We start from the raw sequence: 17,147 nt of genomic DNA on the forward strand, positions 1-17,147 counted from the left end.
GCATAAATACCTACTTTTTGACTCAATAACTCCTGGTCATCCTCTAAGATTAAGCTCACAAGATTTTCAAGGGAGAATGCTCTTGAATGGTATTCTCTTTATCTTATTAGTATTGGTGCCACATAAAAAGTACCCATTACATTTGGCATTAGGAAGAGTATCCAGCCATAGAAACCAAACCAGAATAGACTATGGAATCTGGTGTAGCTTCTGGTCTTATTCCTGTCAAGGCGTCTAACCCATGCCAGCATGGAAAATGGACATTAAATGTTAATGATGATGATGATAATGATGATGATGATGGTGGTGGTGGTGATGATGATGATGATGACAATGATGATAGTTTTAAGTACTAGGACTGGAACTCATTTTGCTAAGTCTTTATTCATAGCGTACTCCAACAGTTTGCACCAGTAAGCTGTCAATATTAAATTGGTGTGAATTGGAAATGGATTTTCTGTGTAGGGGTGAGATGGTTTAACACAAAGTAGTGATGATTCTATGCTCATATGTTTTGTGTTCCAATATGCTATGGGTACTTCATTGTGTTTGTGGTTTAATCATTTTATTCTACTTTATCTCGAATCACTTAGCTGTCATCTATCTTTAGTCTACTGGTATGCCCTAGGAATATTTTCTGATTTAGACCAGTTTCCATTTTGATGCAGAATCGATTTATAAATCATCTTCTTCATGGCACGAACACAGAGCTAAACAATATTGCTTCAACTTTCCCCCAAAATCTCACCCTCCAATTTTAGAGAGTAAAAGGTACATTGGAGAATCCTACATACCACTGTAAAGATGGGATGGTCATAGGTGGATTATTTTTTACCATAATTCTATTTGATCAGGGTTTGGTTGGCACTAAACAAGAGCAAAATTATTGAGGCTTTGGAAGAATGTAAATAAATAAATGTGTATGTGTGTGTGTGTGTGTGTGTCTGTCTGTCTTTGTGTGTGTGTGTGTACATATGTATGTCATTGTCTTCTTTGTAGCATTGGTGGAAGGATAAAAGCCATAACATTACAAATGGTAATCTGACATTCTGCCAATCAACCACCCATTGGTGTTGTTGTTTTTTCTCCAGGTCAGGCTTGGTGCTGCAAACCTGTTACCAAGCACTCCAACTTTGACCATCCAGTTATGTCTTCTTTGTTTTTTCATTTTCCTTTCTAACTTTGTGCATGCCATGTTCTGTATTTCATTTCAAGACAGCAGAGTTGGATTATGATCAATTTGGTAGTTATTTCTAGCAGGTTGTTAGACCACATAGAGATTCTTCCATCTGTTGTTTTCCTAGAAAGGTGTGGCATGAAATAAAACAGTGCAATAAACATTACGAATAATATATAATTTGAATGTTTGATAAACCTTTAACATAACGACTGATTAGAGATAATGAAAACTTTGTTCATATAATGTTATCTGCTTCACTTATTATAAAGGCTCTTATCTGTAATAATTGTATAAAAATGTATTTTGTAATCAAAATTTCAGAAAGAAATGTTTATAAATTTATTTATTTTAGATTTCAAATAATTAAATTTCATACATTTTGTGTTATTTATGTTGTTATTTTATGTTTTTCAAATTCAAACTTATTATACTTTATCTGGATAATATCAAATATAGAGCACCATAAATATAGTTATTAGCTAAAAAATAATAATAATAATATTGATAACAATAATTGTCGCTTTGCTCACCTTCAGTGTGGTATTAGTTTTAAATGAATTATGAAACACCAAGTAAATAAATTAACAGAATATGATTAAAGATGTCTTAAAGTAGGTGAATGAAAATACAAATATTCTACATTTTAATCATGAGGAAATTAAAATCTGCAAGCTACAAAATGATATTGGAAATATATAAAGATTTAACATTATTTAAATAACAAACAAAACAAAATTTTAAATAACAAAGTTATAGTTATCTCCCTTACTTCCCATCTTTTGCTACATGGTATAAGAATGGAATGTGTAAAAAGGAAATATTCTTTGAGAAGATTTTTGAATAGCTTTTAATTCTGAAGGATATTTGTTGTTTTTGTTGTTTTTTTATATATATATATTTTTCTACGATTGTTACATTTATGTTCTAAAAGACAATACAAATAAGAGCAACAATAAAACACTTTCCTCTTAGAATTTCAAAGAAGATGAGAAATGATCTAAGGGAAAATTTTATATAAAACGAGATATTTTAATGATTGTGTATATGAAGGTTTATATATATATTTTTTCTTATGTTTGTCAATGATTTTGTTTGGATGTTTATTGTGATGGAAAGCTTTATTGTTGTTGTAATCAAGAATACTCCAACTATCACATGTCAATATTCCTCTAATCTCGCTATGTTAATCCTTTGAAATACTTAAATTGTAACTAAATTTATTAAGTATACATCTGTTCATTTTTACCCAAATTCATTTTCAGCCTGTACTATAGCAAGCATAATTTTATTAATACAAATCCTCCACTTACAAATGCATACATATTTATCATAATTAAGTGTGTGTATATGTGCATGTGTCTGAAAATGTATACATGTATGCGTGTATGTATATATGCATGCATGTTTGTACGATTGTATGTGTATATGTATGCAAATTTTGTTTGCATAGTAAGTTTTGTGGAATGCCTATATGAGTACAAGTGGCCATATATGTGTTCATCCATGCACAAGCATATATATATACATATATATATATATATATATATATATGTAAACACACTCCCAAACATGCATAGATATATGCACTTATATATATATGTATGTATATATGCATATGTATGAATGCCTGTATGTATGTATGTATGTATGTATGTATGTATGTATGCATGTATGTATATGTATGTATGCATGCTTTTATGTGAATGCAGTCATCAATCTATTTATGAACATCAGCTTGCAGGTTTGTAAACTTTTTCAGCAATTGAAATATCAAGATTAAGTTAACATGTGATCTCTATTTAAGTATGTAATAGCATCTATAAATTCTAATATATATGTTATATGTTTATATGTAAGCTTATATGAGCAAGAAATACATTATTACACGGATTTAATCATTCACAAATTGTTTTCATATTATTAGCATTTTTCATAAACAATATCTATATATGTGAAAATGTATCTATAAGCGTAAGTATGAATGTGTAACATATTTTGCTTTATTGCTTATATTTTATTATATAAATATTGGGGTCTCTCCCTCACTCTCTCTCTCTCTCTTTCTCTGTATATGTATGTATCTGTATATGTATATGTATATGTATATGTATATGTATATATATATATATATATATATATATATATATATATATATATATATATATATATATATATATATATATATATATATACATGTATATACATATATTTAGACAGATATAAATATTTATATAACAAATATTAGCAATATAACAAAATGTTAACAAAAAAACAAATGAACGATTATGTGTATATATATATATATATATATATATATATATATATATATATATACACCACATGGTGCGATGAGTAAATTGTCACCATATTATATTCCTAATTTCATGCATGCACATTGTTTGCTTTTGATTTTGTCAACTACACAGTATAGTAGGGTGAGTTGGGCACCATCTGTGAGAAAAAAAAGTACCATGACAATTCACTCTGCCAGAAATTTGGAAACAAACTGTACTGCTTGGCAGTTGTGCTGGAAGCACCAATACGAACATTTCAAAAGATGAAAGGTGAAGTCAACCTCAGAGGAAATTGAACTCAAAACGTTAAAGATGTATGAAATATCATGCTAACAATTCTGCCAGCTCACTGCCTTAAAGATCTGTTATTATTAATAAATAATAAATAAAAATGAAATCATTATCATTATTATTGTATAAGGTGGCAAACTTGCAGAATTGTTAGAATGCCAGACTAAATGCTTAGCCCTGTTTCACCTGTTGCTACACTCTGAGTTCAAATTCCACCGAGTTCAACTTTACCTCTCATCTTTTTGGGGATGTAATCAACTAGTCCCCTCTCCTAAAAAATTTCAGGCCTTGTGCCCAAAAAGGATTATCATCATCATTATTATTATCATTACTATTATGGAAGTGGGATAGCAGAAGTGTTACTGTGCTATGCAAAATACTTAGCGTTTCTTTCAGCTCCTTGAGTTCTCAGTTCAAGCACCATTGAGGTCAACCTTGTTGGTCATACTTTCATACTTTTGGTGGCAATAAAATAACTAACTGTTGAGCACTGAGGGTGATTTAATTGACTTCCTCTCAAAATTGCTAACCTTGTGTGAAAATGAGAAAGAACATCCTTTTGATGTTGATAAAGTAAGTACCAATGGAACACTGGGACCATTGAAATTGATGAGCCACCTACCCCAAAATTTCCCCCCTTGTGCCTTTAGTAGAAAAGATATTATCATCATCATCATCTTCAATATTATTATTATTGGCAGTAGATTAACATAATCATTAGAGTGTTTTACGACATTTCATCTGAGTTCAAGTCATGCCAAGGCAAACTTTGCCTTTCATTTCACTAAGACTCAGATAAAGTACCAATCAAGTACTGGAACCAATGATATTGCAACTAACTTCCTCCTCTGAAAATTACTCACCATATTCTTAAATTATTTTGTAGAAGGTTAGTACAATAGCAAAAGAAAAATATGTTAACCATATCTTAGAGCAACTTTAAGAACTCTTCCTACCAAAGTTGCCAGCCAAACTGTAGTTGTAAATGTCTGTAAGTCTATTTCTCAGCCTTCTGGTATCATTTAACAGGATTGTATAGATTCAGCCAAGACTCTTAATGGCCTGTTCTCTCTCTCTTTTTTTTTTCTCAGATTGGCTTGCATTCAATTTCAAAGGGGAATTCTCTAACTTCTGTTTGTATTTTGGACAAACGTTTCTTGTCTTTGGAATGAAGTCATCATTGTCAGAATAACTCATCCAAAAGGGTAAAGAGTGCTTTCACTTTTATCTTTGTTTCCACCATGGCAGTATTATTATTAATGAAAGATCATAGTGGTGGTAGCACAAGATACCATTTGATCTTCATTCCTTCTGAGTATCTTGTGGCACCTCTCAGTACCAAATCCAAAAGTACCACCAAAATGATAATCAGAATTTTTCATTCCATCATTAATTCCTACTTTGTTATTAATTTTAAGTTGGGGTTATCAGCCTGAACGATTACAAGCTGGTATATATATATAATGTTGTATATACAGTTAGAACTTCTTTGCCTTTATTTTTGTGTTTATTGTTATTAGGTTATCGGTGGGGGGTTCTTATAGAATGGGTATTATTAATTTGTTAAGTGTTTGTCATTTAATCATGACTTGAATTAAAAGGATAAAAAAAAGAAAGGATAAATATCCTTCCCAAATCATATAGATTCATAAGGCCTATTCCACAGTTCTTTTAGTGTAAATATTCCCTCTCAGATGGGATGCCAGTCCTTCCGCAGGAATATTCACTTTTGCCAGCTGAGAGGACTGGAGCAACGTGAAATGAAATGTCTTGCTCAAGAACACATGGCATCACCTGGTGAAGGAATTAAAACCACAATCTTATAATCCTGAGTCCAATTTCCTGACCATTAAGCCACATTTCTTTGGTGATAAATCACAGGAATATTGAACCCAAATATTACATCAGAAATTCCTTGACTCAACCTGGGATTGAAACCAGGATCACATGGCTTTAAAGAGAATTTCTTACCTATACAGCCAAGTTGGAAACAATTCTTCTCCAGATTCATGACTTCATACCAATGTGAGAAATAAATATTAATTTGGAATAGTATTAACTCCAGATTTTTCTTAATTAGTATGGTTCCATTTACACAATAACCATTAACAAAATATTTTTTTTTAAATAGAGAAAAGTAAAGGTGAAAGGGAGAGAAAAGAGAGAGAATGAGAAAGAGGAAAATTTTATCCAAAATAACAAAGTGTTCCATAGAACACAGTTCCTACTGAACTCAACTTAACACCTGCCTGCCTACTTCCTGACACAATAGTTTATCACTAAAATTTCTCATTGCTTCATTTACCCTCAACTAAAATAATGAAGTTATATTTTCTATTTATCACCAATACTTATTTTTTTTCTCATGTGCTTTTTGGTTTTTTTTTCAAAGTCCTACTATAATAAAATATTTTCTTTTCCATTTTTCTTAGACTTTGAAATTTATTATTTATTTGTGTTAAGATATATTTACCGAAAACAAATTTTTATATTATAAAGATAAATGATAACGAATATATTATCATCATCATCATCATCATCATCATCATCATCATTGTCATCATCATTATTATTAGCATTACTATTATTATTATCACTAAGGCTGCAAGCTGGCAGAATTGTTAGCATGCCAGGCAAAATGCTGAGCAGCATTTCATGCATTCTCAGTTCAAATTCCACTAGGAGCACCTTTGCTTTTCATTATTTTGTGGTCGATGAAATAAGTACCTGTTATGCACTGGAGTTGATGTAATCAACTAGCCCCTTACTCCCAAAATTTCAGGTCTTGAGCCTATGGTAGAAAGGATTATTATTATTATTATTATTACTATTATTATTGAGTGAGAGGGCAGTGCATACCATCAGTGACACTGGGGTAAAATATATGAAACCCAGTATGCCCATCAGGACTACCCATTTGATAAGGGTACACCAGGCATATGCATCCCAACCATATGTGTATGACATGGTGATCTCTTGCAGGTGGGGCTCAGTTAGAATTTTCTTCAAGTTGAGTGGCTCATCCCTTGTTTAAGGATGTTGAACAAAACACTTATGTTTCCAGAGGTAACTTAATCAAACTCCAAAGAATTCCTCTCAACACATGGCTATGATGCTCCTACACTACTTCTGCTCATTATCAGAGATGTACATATCGTCAGCCACCAAAGGACATGCTCAACTGGTTCAGGTCAAACAAGAGACAAGCAAACCTGTGGTACTGAGTAGAATATTTGCTGTCGCTCACTTTTTATACTAAGACAAAGCATGTATATGATAACACTTCCAATCAGTTAAGATCAGAAGCTATGAGAGCCAGTGCCTGGTACTGCATCAGGACATTGGCAGCGAAGTAGCAGAATCATTAGAGTGTCCTATAAAATGTCTTATGGCAGGTCGTCTGAATTTTGCTTTTAATCTCTCCAAGGGACAAATAATGTACCACTGGGCATGATGGTATCAGCTAACTGCTTCCTATCAAAATTGACAGCCATGTGCCTGAATTAGAAACCAAAGACAAAAAAGATAAAGAAAATGTTATTACTAATATTGCCGTTACTAGAACTGTGAGCAAGCAAAATCATCAACACGTTGGGTAAAATGCTTAGCAGCATTTTGTCTGTCTTTAGGGTTTGAGTTCATATTCTGCTGAGGTCAGCTTTGTCTTTCATCCTTTTGAGGTTGATAAAATAAGTATCAGTTGAACACTGGGATCAATGTAACTAACATACACTCTCCCCGAAATTTCTGGCTTTGCACCAAAATTTTAAGCCATTATTATTATGAGGATGATGGTGATGGTTAAAGTGGAAAGGTGACAGAATTGTTAGCATGCCAGGCAAAATGCTTGGCAGCATTTCATCGGTCTTTACTTCCTGAGTTCAAATGTTGCTATGGTCGACTTTACCTTTCATCTTTTTGAGGTCGATAAAATAAGTTGAACACTGTGATAGAAGTAACCAACTTACCCACTCCCCACCTTGTACCTTTATTAGAAAGGAATACTATTATTATTATTTGTAATTATTATTAAGGTGGTAAGCTGGCAGAATCATTAGCATGCAGGCAACATGCTTCACAGCATTTCTTCTGGCTTTACATTACAAGTTCAGATTCTGCCAGGGTTGACTTTGCCTTTCATCTTACCAGGGTCTAGTTGTAATTGGCTGGCCCCCTCCCTCAAAATTTCAAGCTTTGTACCTATAGTAAAAGGAAATTATTATTATAATGCTCAATAAGCTTTGATGTTGAGCAGCTAAGATGAAGCCTTTGTAGACCTGAGCTTTGTAGCAATTGTTGTGTGTGCTTCTGGTTAACATCATCTTGTTTAGTAAAGACCAGATATGTGCCATACAGAAATTTCTGCTCCCACATACAAGCCAGTTGTTTATGCACTTTTCTTTTTGTTACTAATTTTACTCTTCTGCTTAAAAACAATTGTCACATTTTCTTCAAGATATTCAGCCTGGGCGACATTCATAAAATCAGTAGCAAATTTTTTGCTCTCCTTCAAGATAGAATGAAGCTTTTTACACCTCTCATAGCTCTTAATGAGTTTTAGCATCCAGTCATAAGTTGTCTCAAGATATTTGAGCAGTCTAATTGTGGTGGTTTTGTAAGAAAGTTCAAATTGGATCAAACCTCAACCTCCTTAAGCTCAAGAAAGCAAAGGTAATCCACTTCTGCCTTTGGGTCAGCAACTTATGAGTGTTTCTATCAATTTTCTTTACTTCACTGATATTCCCGTTCAACACATTGGAACTATTAATAACAACTGGAACCGTTAAAGAACATATGGCTAACACCTTATTATGTGCATTTAGCTCAGATTTCAGAACTGCTCGAACTCTCCTATAATATTCCTTCATGGTCTTCTCTTTCAAAGTTGCATGCTGATTGCCAGAGCCTTCATGTATTCCTTGGTATTTATAGGTTTGTTCATGCTCAACTTCTTTTATAACTGTTTCAGCATCTAATCCAACTGAATTTGAGAGTTTATCAGTTCCCCTTCCTTGAAAGTGGCCTTGGCACACACACACACACACACACACACACACACCAACACCACCACCACCACCACCGCCACCACCACCGCCGCCGCCGCCGCCGACGACGACTTTGCATTTCATCCTCTCGGGTTTGACAAAATAAGTACCAGCTAAGTACTGGAGTCGATGTAATCAACTTACCCCATCTCTGAAATTGTTATTCTTGTGCCATAATTTGAAACCAATGCTATTAGCATCAATAAAGCAGTGAGCTGGCAGAATTGTTACCACACCAGAAAAAATGCTTAGTGGCATTTCTTCTAACTTTACATTCTGAGTTCAAATTCCACCATGGCCAACTTTACCTTTCGTCCTTTCGGGTTGAATGAAATAAGAACTAGATGAGTACTGGGGTCGGTGTAATCAACTTACCCCTACCTGCAAATTACTGGCTTTGTGCCAAAATTTGGAGCTATAATTATTAGCATCAATGTTTTACTAATTATTGTTGGTCTTACTATTCTTAGTTTATTAATTAATATTTTTGTTATTCTAAATAACTTTTGATGTTGATAATATTGGTTGGTTGGTTAGGTTTCCATGTTCTTATTACTATATTATTTCATTTTCATCCTATTTCATGGTTTTTATTTTTATTTCATTATGTTTTTATTTTTATTCCATTACTATTGTTGTTAGTGATGGTGTTAGGAGTGATGGGATGGTCATCACTGTAGTGTTAGAGTTATTGTATTTTTCGAAAAATGAATTACTACTTTATATTTGCTCATTGTTGTTACTGTTTTTATTGTTGTATTTCTGCATCATTTTCATTTTCATTTATGCTATATGCTGTATGTTTGTTTTTTTTTTGTTTTGTTTTATTTTCTGGTAATTATATTTTATTTTTTGTTTCGTTTTGTTATATTTATCTATTTATTTATTTATTTGGTTTGATTTTTAATAATAAGATTCTGACATATTACATTTTTGCTAGGTCAAATAATCAGATCCATTACCAATACATTAGCATACTATATAATACAGCATGAAATGAAATTAAATGAAACTAGTTTTCTTTCTACCTAATTATATAGCACAATATCCAAGTTAGACATGATTGTTATTTTTTTTCCAAGTTTTGCATTATGACAAAGAACAGCAACAACAGTAAAAGTAGCAACAACAAAACAGATTCAAAAACATTTTAAATAACACAGATTATATTTTTGCTGTGTCCATTGCTTTTTATAAGTATATAGGATTTATTATTATTATTTTTATTATTATTATTATTATTATTATTATTATTAATATTATTATTATTATTGACACTTTTGTATTTCTATATTTCAAATTGCTGAATGGATAAAAATACAGCCCATTATGTGTGAGTTCAAATCACTTTCAAACTTTTTTTTGTAACTCCAATCTACACCATCTATACTGTTGTTAGCCTGAGTTTTTGTTGTTTTGACTTGTAGCAGGCCACAATCATGCAACACCTATGATTAAAGACAGTTCATAAATGACTATCCCATTTTTTTTTAATTATTATTCAAACATAATGCCTAAGACACATTAAAAACAGGTTGAGATTTAAGGAAGTTTTGGCTTCTATTTCAAGTATATTGAGACTGCTTCATTGCTACAATTTATCATAGGTGCAAGAAAAAGTTACCCATTTATTTCCAGAGGAATATTTGTCGCTGTTCTTATTATGGCATTTAGTTTCTGTCACGTTTTAGTATGAGTTTGGTTGGAGAAGATATATTATTCAGTTACATCCCTTAGCGGTATTTCATCTGCCATTACGTTCTGAGTTCAAATTCCGCCAAGGTCAACTTTACCTTTCATCCTTTCAGGGTCGATTAAATAAGTACCAGTTACACACTGGGGTCGATTGTAATCGACTTAATCCCTTTGTCTGTCCTTGTTTGTTCCCTCTATGTTTAGTCCCACCCCCGTGGGCAATAAAGAAATATATATTTTGGATTCAAATTCCATCAAGATTGACATCAAATTTATCTTTTCAATGTTGATAAAATAAGTTACAGTCAAGACCTAGGATCTATTCATTTGATCCCCACATATTTCATTAGGTTAACTGTAACAGATATCACGTTCTACTCTCAACATCTAGTACTGTAACAATGATGTAAAAACATAAACAAAAAATCACTCAATACCTTTTTATCCATCTCCCATTTATCATCACAGACATACCCACATATCAATGAATAAAATAAAACCATTTTCACGAGCCTTAAAGAAAACAGTACCTGTGGAATTACTTTCACCAAGAAAGTGAAATATGGCTTGCAGAAATCAACATAATGACCAAAAGTGACCCTGCAGTACAAACATTGAACATCACCACAATTACTGACATTGACACTACAGTACGTATATTCAACAACACTGCAATCTCCAACATAGATACTGCAATCCATACATTCATCCAAATAATTATAGACACAGCTCCACCTCACCAAAGTGAACCCACATACAAGGTCTGATCAATAAGTATCCGGACTGTTGCCATAGTAACGAAGCTAAAGCCTGCAGAGTAAAGCCACTTGGCACAGATTAACCGTGGACTAAATCTTAACGTTCAAACTCATTTCTGCTGTTTACAGCAGTGCTTGGAAGGAACGTATGTAGCGTGTGATCGTCGCATTGACTATGACAGAGAAAGTTGTCATGACGATATTTGCTCAGAGGCCTACACAAAGTTGTGGAAAGTGTATGGAGAGGAGTGCATGAGCCGCACACCATCCGTGAGTTATCCAAGGATGTGCAGATGAGTTACGGTTCCGTTCAGTCAATTATCACTGAAGATTTGGGTATGAGACGCGTGTCTGCCAAGTTTGTGCCAAAAACTGCTTTCAGCTGACCAAAATGACACTCGGGTTTCATTTGAAAACTTAGCGTAGATCTCTGAGCTGGTATCGCGAAACCTTTGGCAAAATTTGATGCAGATTCTCTGATCAACTTTCTCTCATGGTCAATGCGACAATCACACGTTGCACACGTTCCTTCCAGGCACTGCTGTAAACAGCAGTAGTGAGCTAGAACGTTAAGACTTAATGCGCATACACAGCAGAGGTCAAGGTCAATCTGTGCCAAGCGGCTTCACTCTGTAAGCTTTGGCTTTGTGATTATGGCAATAATCCGGATACTTATTGATCAGACCACGTATAAGAGTAATGTCAAAGCATTCAATTGAAATAGCTTCCAAGATTCAAACCAACGACTACCTGAAGCATATGATACCAACACCACACACAGCAAATAATGAAAATATATGAGACAAGAGGACTCAGAGAGCGCAAACCTCTGTCAAGGTAACACCAATGTCCTCTCAACGATTAACCGGAGATGATTTTTTAAATGAGAATGTCTGAAATAAAATTGACTGCTCTCATAAATGAGAATACTAAAAATGAACCCGACCACACTAAAAAATTAAGTAAAAAAAATAAACGAAAAAATAATCCAAAATCCTTGTCCGGTATTGGATCGATGCCCAAATCTAATCAGTTTGTGTCATTCACGAGTCCAAACATCCCTGAAAATTTCATCCAAATCCATCCAGCGTCCACAGACAAACAAACAAACACGACTGAAAACAATACCTCCGCCTTCGCTAAGGCGAAGATAAAAATAAACGAAATACGAAGAGTTCTTTGAGTAGAGATAAGCTTAATTTGAAATGTTTCATGGGGGAGCGTGCGAGTGGAAGGTAAATACTGTCATTAGAATTATGCAGATAACCTCTGTAGAATTAATTTCATTAATGAATAGTGTCACTAATTTCTTATTTAATTATCATGCAAATGGATATAAAAGAGCGCTATCACGAGCATAAGAATTAGATGTAGAGCCCGTTTTTAAAAGTTAAAGGATATACTGAAAAATGTTGAGGTTTCTAACACAGATGATCCAAAAAGATTAAAAGAATCATATTCACCACAACTAATAATTCTTTATCAGGGACATATGAACTGTTACTAAGTTTCAATAATACAGGAGGATTTTTTTTTTTTAATGACTAGCATTCTTTTTCAAATAAACATAAACTTAAATTAGCATGTCAAAGATGGGAAAATAAATTTAGGTACCAAGAAAATAATGATAAACAGCTGTGGTCTCTTGATTGAACTACACATCGTGAAAAAACTTTTCCTGTAGGTGTAAAGCTTTTGACAAAAGTCGTTAGAATCATCAACAATAGCAAGTTAAAGCATGCCATGCCAGATCTATAGACTGCATCAAGAATAATGCTTAAGGTACCTCTGTAACTACGGAAGTAAAGTTTTAATAGACTAAAGTTTATAAAGACATTTGCTGTTGTCTATGACAGTGGTTTTCAAACTGTGGTCCGCGGACCACAGGGGGTCCGCAAGGACAAGACAGGGGGTCCGTGAACAGCAAATACTTTTTATGGGCAATTTGATTTTATATATGGTTTTTAATCGAAATCTTTTAATTGACAATAAACCTATTTGTTAAATACTGTTAAATAAACAAATGTAAAAATGTGTTATTTTAAGCAAATATTTATGTATAAATTTGATAAGCGTTTATAAGGTAAAGCCTGAAATATAAAGGGGTCCGCGAGTCAAAAAGTTTGAAAACCCCTGGTCTATGACACAAGCCATACTAAATTGTTCGGTATTCTGTAATTACTCAGAACATTCATTATATCTACAACAGATCAACAGTACCCTTTCAACTCTTTCCCCTTCTACCCATCTTTCATTCGGTGTTTGCAAAAATGCCTTTTTCTCACTTTCTACAATTTCTTTCTTTCTCTGTCTCTTTGTCTCCACATCTTTTCTCTCTCTTCACTTCACCTCTCTCTCTCTCTCTCTCTCTCTCTCTCTCTCTCTTCTAGTTTTTATCAATTACGGAATTTTAAACTTTGATGACGTGTTTGAATTGTTGTCTTTAGCTTATATATTTTAATAAACTTTTTTATTTTGTAAATTCGCAGTTTTTCCTCATGTGAAAATTTTAAAAAAAATTCCACTAAGAGCACCAAAACTTAGTTTGCCAGGGGCTCAAACAACCCTTTGACAGACTGAAGTTTGAATAAAAAGTATAATATGAGCAACTGAGATCGTACATTACAGTCAGTGTTACTAGTGTACGGGCATCGCTAGATAACATTATTCCGTTTCGTTGCAGCACACACACACACGTCATATTTATTCATAGGGTTTGTCTCTATAATTTGCAGTTCGCTGGAGAAAAGATTTGCAAAAGGTAAAGACAAATTCTATGAATAAATTATTTAACTCTGCACCATACGATGCACCGAACACTTAATTCAAAGTGGACTTCTTTTGTTTTGAACATATACGCGCACACGCGCGCGTGTGTGCGTGCGTGTATGTGTGTGTGCGTGTGTATGGTAAATAGTAATGAATTAACTTATTTCTTCTAAAGATCTGTCGTTTCAATGTGATTATACAGTCGATTGCATAACAATTACTGCACAACATACTAATATTGCTGATGAAACACGTGTAAATATTACGTAATTTATGATGTTATAATAAAGAAACACACTGGTTACTCCGACGCAAGAACCAGAAAAAAAGCGTGTAATATGCAACACAGGCGGTAAACAAACATTTAGTGGAGAGGACACGGAAGTTGTTCCTCTTAGATTACTATCGCAAACAGCAGAGGCTTTCTTCAACTGAATACACGTCGTTGATTGGTTGAAATTACCCAAATACTTTAACACGAAATAATTTCTAACACGAAATAACTTCTAAAATACCAAATATTGTCAAAAATGTTCAAAGTAAACCGTGTTCTGCGTGAGACATTCCACCAGTATACGAAGTTTCAAACTGTTTAGTTTTAGAAAATTAATTTTAAAATCTGTGAGCCAAACTGAACAGATCCTCTAGTGGTTCGGCTTTTGCCAAATTACTAGAGACCGATAGAATAAGTGCCAAGTTTAAATTTTAAAAAATAAATAAACATAAGTACTGGAGTCAAATCGCTCGACTAAAATGTTTCCATGCAGTGTCCCAGCATGGTTGCAGTCAAATGACTGAAACAAGTACAAAAAAAAGCAAAAAACCTATACACAAGCAAACACTGCCATATTCATATAGATGCACACGCAATTTTATTCACTTCCACAACAACTGTAGATACTCAGTTACAAACTTCGGTAGGCATTAAAAAAATAATTAGTTTTCTACGAGTTTCTTCCCACTCCACTCTTCCAAGTCCCCCATCTCGCAGTGGCGTGCGGTGACTTCCGGGGTTGGGCATGCAATGAATTTCTCCCCACCCCCCACGGCAATTTTTCAGTAAATAAAGTTTTGTATTCCTACAATTTACATATGGGAGATTCTGAATATGCAATCACCCCCGTATGACCTAGAATAAGCAGGGAATAAAAAATGGCTCTGTAAAGATGAGCCTGAAATAAGTGTATTGTTTGTATTTTTCTCTCTCTTCGAAACGTCAGTACTTTCCCATCCTCACTCTCCCTTAAAAAGTCTAAAAATCATAAGTAAAATGTAATAAAGATGAAATTGGATTCTGTTAATATTTTTGCATATTCGGAATCTCTGTTAAAGGTAAGAATCAGAAAAAAATTTTTCACAGAATTCGTTTTTCAAAGGGGTGCGATTCTGCATTAGCCCCTATACTTATTGGTTGAGCTGAATCAAATTGAAATGATTTAATTAAGAGAACACATTTAGTTACATTATATGGCCATGCTTTAAGATCGTTACGCCCTGGAAGACAAGTCAGGGGTTTTATCATGCTACTTGTCAATTCTGGGAAAATTATCGATACTCAAGCAGACTGTTCTGAGACTTACTGAACTCCGTATATTAAAAGACTACGTCTCACGCACACACATTGAAAATACACTCATATACATGAATACACACACAATGAAAGATAGTGAAAATTCAACATCATAAAAAGCCCCCCAAAACTGTTGTGGCAGAAGTCAACATCTCTGAGATTGAAACAAGACATTTACGGCCGTAAATAGACTACACCCAGTAGCACAGAAAGGAAAACCTATGTAGGTTAAGCGTGACGAAGAAGTCGAACCATTTCTCCTGCCAAACAATACTGATGTAAGATGGTCGAACCTTACATTATAACAAACACTAACCAAAACCTGTAATATATGCCCTTTAATATATTAATTTTTTTTTAAGCTTCTAAAATGTTATTTACCTCATTTATAAATTAATTCAATTCTTCGATCTTCCTGGGCAAATATATCTATCACATTTTCATAGAAATCTTCTCTTTTCATCAATTGTTGTAGTAAATCTTTTTCAATTGACATTAGTGCTAACCCAGACAGTCTTCTTTCTCCTGTCGCATTTCTTTGATATGTTTTGATTCTACTTAATGCAGAAAAGGATCGCTCTACAGAAGCAGTGGTAGACGGAATTGTCAAAATCAACTTGCACAGATTGAAGAGTTCTGGCATAGCTTCAACAAGGTCACTGCTGTAAATGTAACTCATTAAATGACTTAACTTCGCTTTTTAAAAATTTTCATTGAATACGTCACATTGAGCTCACTTTGTAATCGAATTACATCAAAAAATCTGCCATAAGTGATTTTTAAAGAATGTATAGAGTCCACAGGAAATCGTTTGCAATATTCATCAACTTTGTTGAAATTCAAAAGTTCTATGAATTTAAACTCTTCTAAGGATGAATATCGTGCTTTTATTTGGTCAACTACTGTACTGATAATTTTGTTACAATGCATTCTAATAATGTCGTTGAGGCTCAATAGATATATTTTTGGATCTCTGAATTCTGATTCCTGCATCGACTCCATATTTTTCCCCTAATATATCATAAAAGATTGAAAAATTATCAAGTTTGGTTTCGAGTACAGTTCTAGTTTTATCTATTTGCTCTTTACAATACACTATGTCATGACTTTTACTCTGGATATTAAATAAGACGTCAGTAAAAGAAAAAATGCCACTGAATACTTCTAACAAAAATAAGAAATCACTGGTTTAACAGACCAGTGAAGATAGAAGCTGTATCTAGATGACTTTCCATTTTTTTGTCATATTTACTGATTAAATATACGAATTCTTTGGTCACCCACCGTTTATAATTAATTGTTTTCCATCGAAGTCTCTTATCGAAAAACTATTTCTCAAAATATCGTTTATAACACACATTTCACTCATTTGAAAAAAGTAACACACGTGTAAGCGTATATTGTAAGTAAATTTAAAAAAAAAACGGAAAAATGACGTTAGTCAAATTAAATATTTTTGTTTTCAGAACACTCCAAAAATATAATAGTGCAAACAGATGTTTTGGATAAAAGATTCAAACTTACCGCCAGGCTGTTCCAAGAATT

The 17,147-nt window shown here is 33.4% G+C and overlaps 1 long non-coding RNA gene across 1 annotated transcript; it reads right to left on the reverse strand.

The window, feature by feature from the left end:
• Positions 1 to 365: 365 nt before the first annotated feature.
• Positions 366 to 16,877, reverse strand: LOC149135475 (uncharacterized). The gene is made up of 2 exons (XR_016241788.1): positions 15,984 to 16,877; positions 366 to 1,300 (listed from the first exon to the last, which is right to left on the reverse strand). It is a non-coding gene; the product is annotated as an uncharacterized LOC149135475 (long non-coding RNA).
• Between the last annotated feature and the right edge of the window lie 270 nt (positions 16,878 to 17,147).

Source organism: Octopus bimaculoides, chromosome 5, assembly GCF_046866305.1.
Source record: "Octopus bimaculoides isolate indiv1 chromosome 5, ASM4686630v1, whole genome shotgun sequence".
Lineage (NCBI taxonomy): Eukaryota > Metazoa > Mollusca > Cephalopoda > Octopoda > Octopodidae > Octopus > Octopus bimaculoides.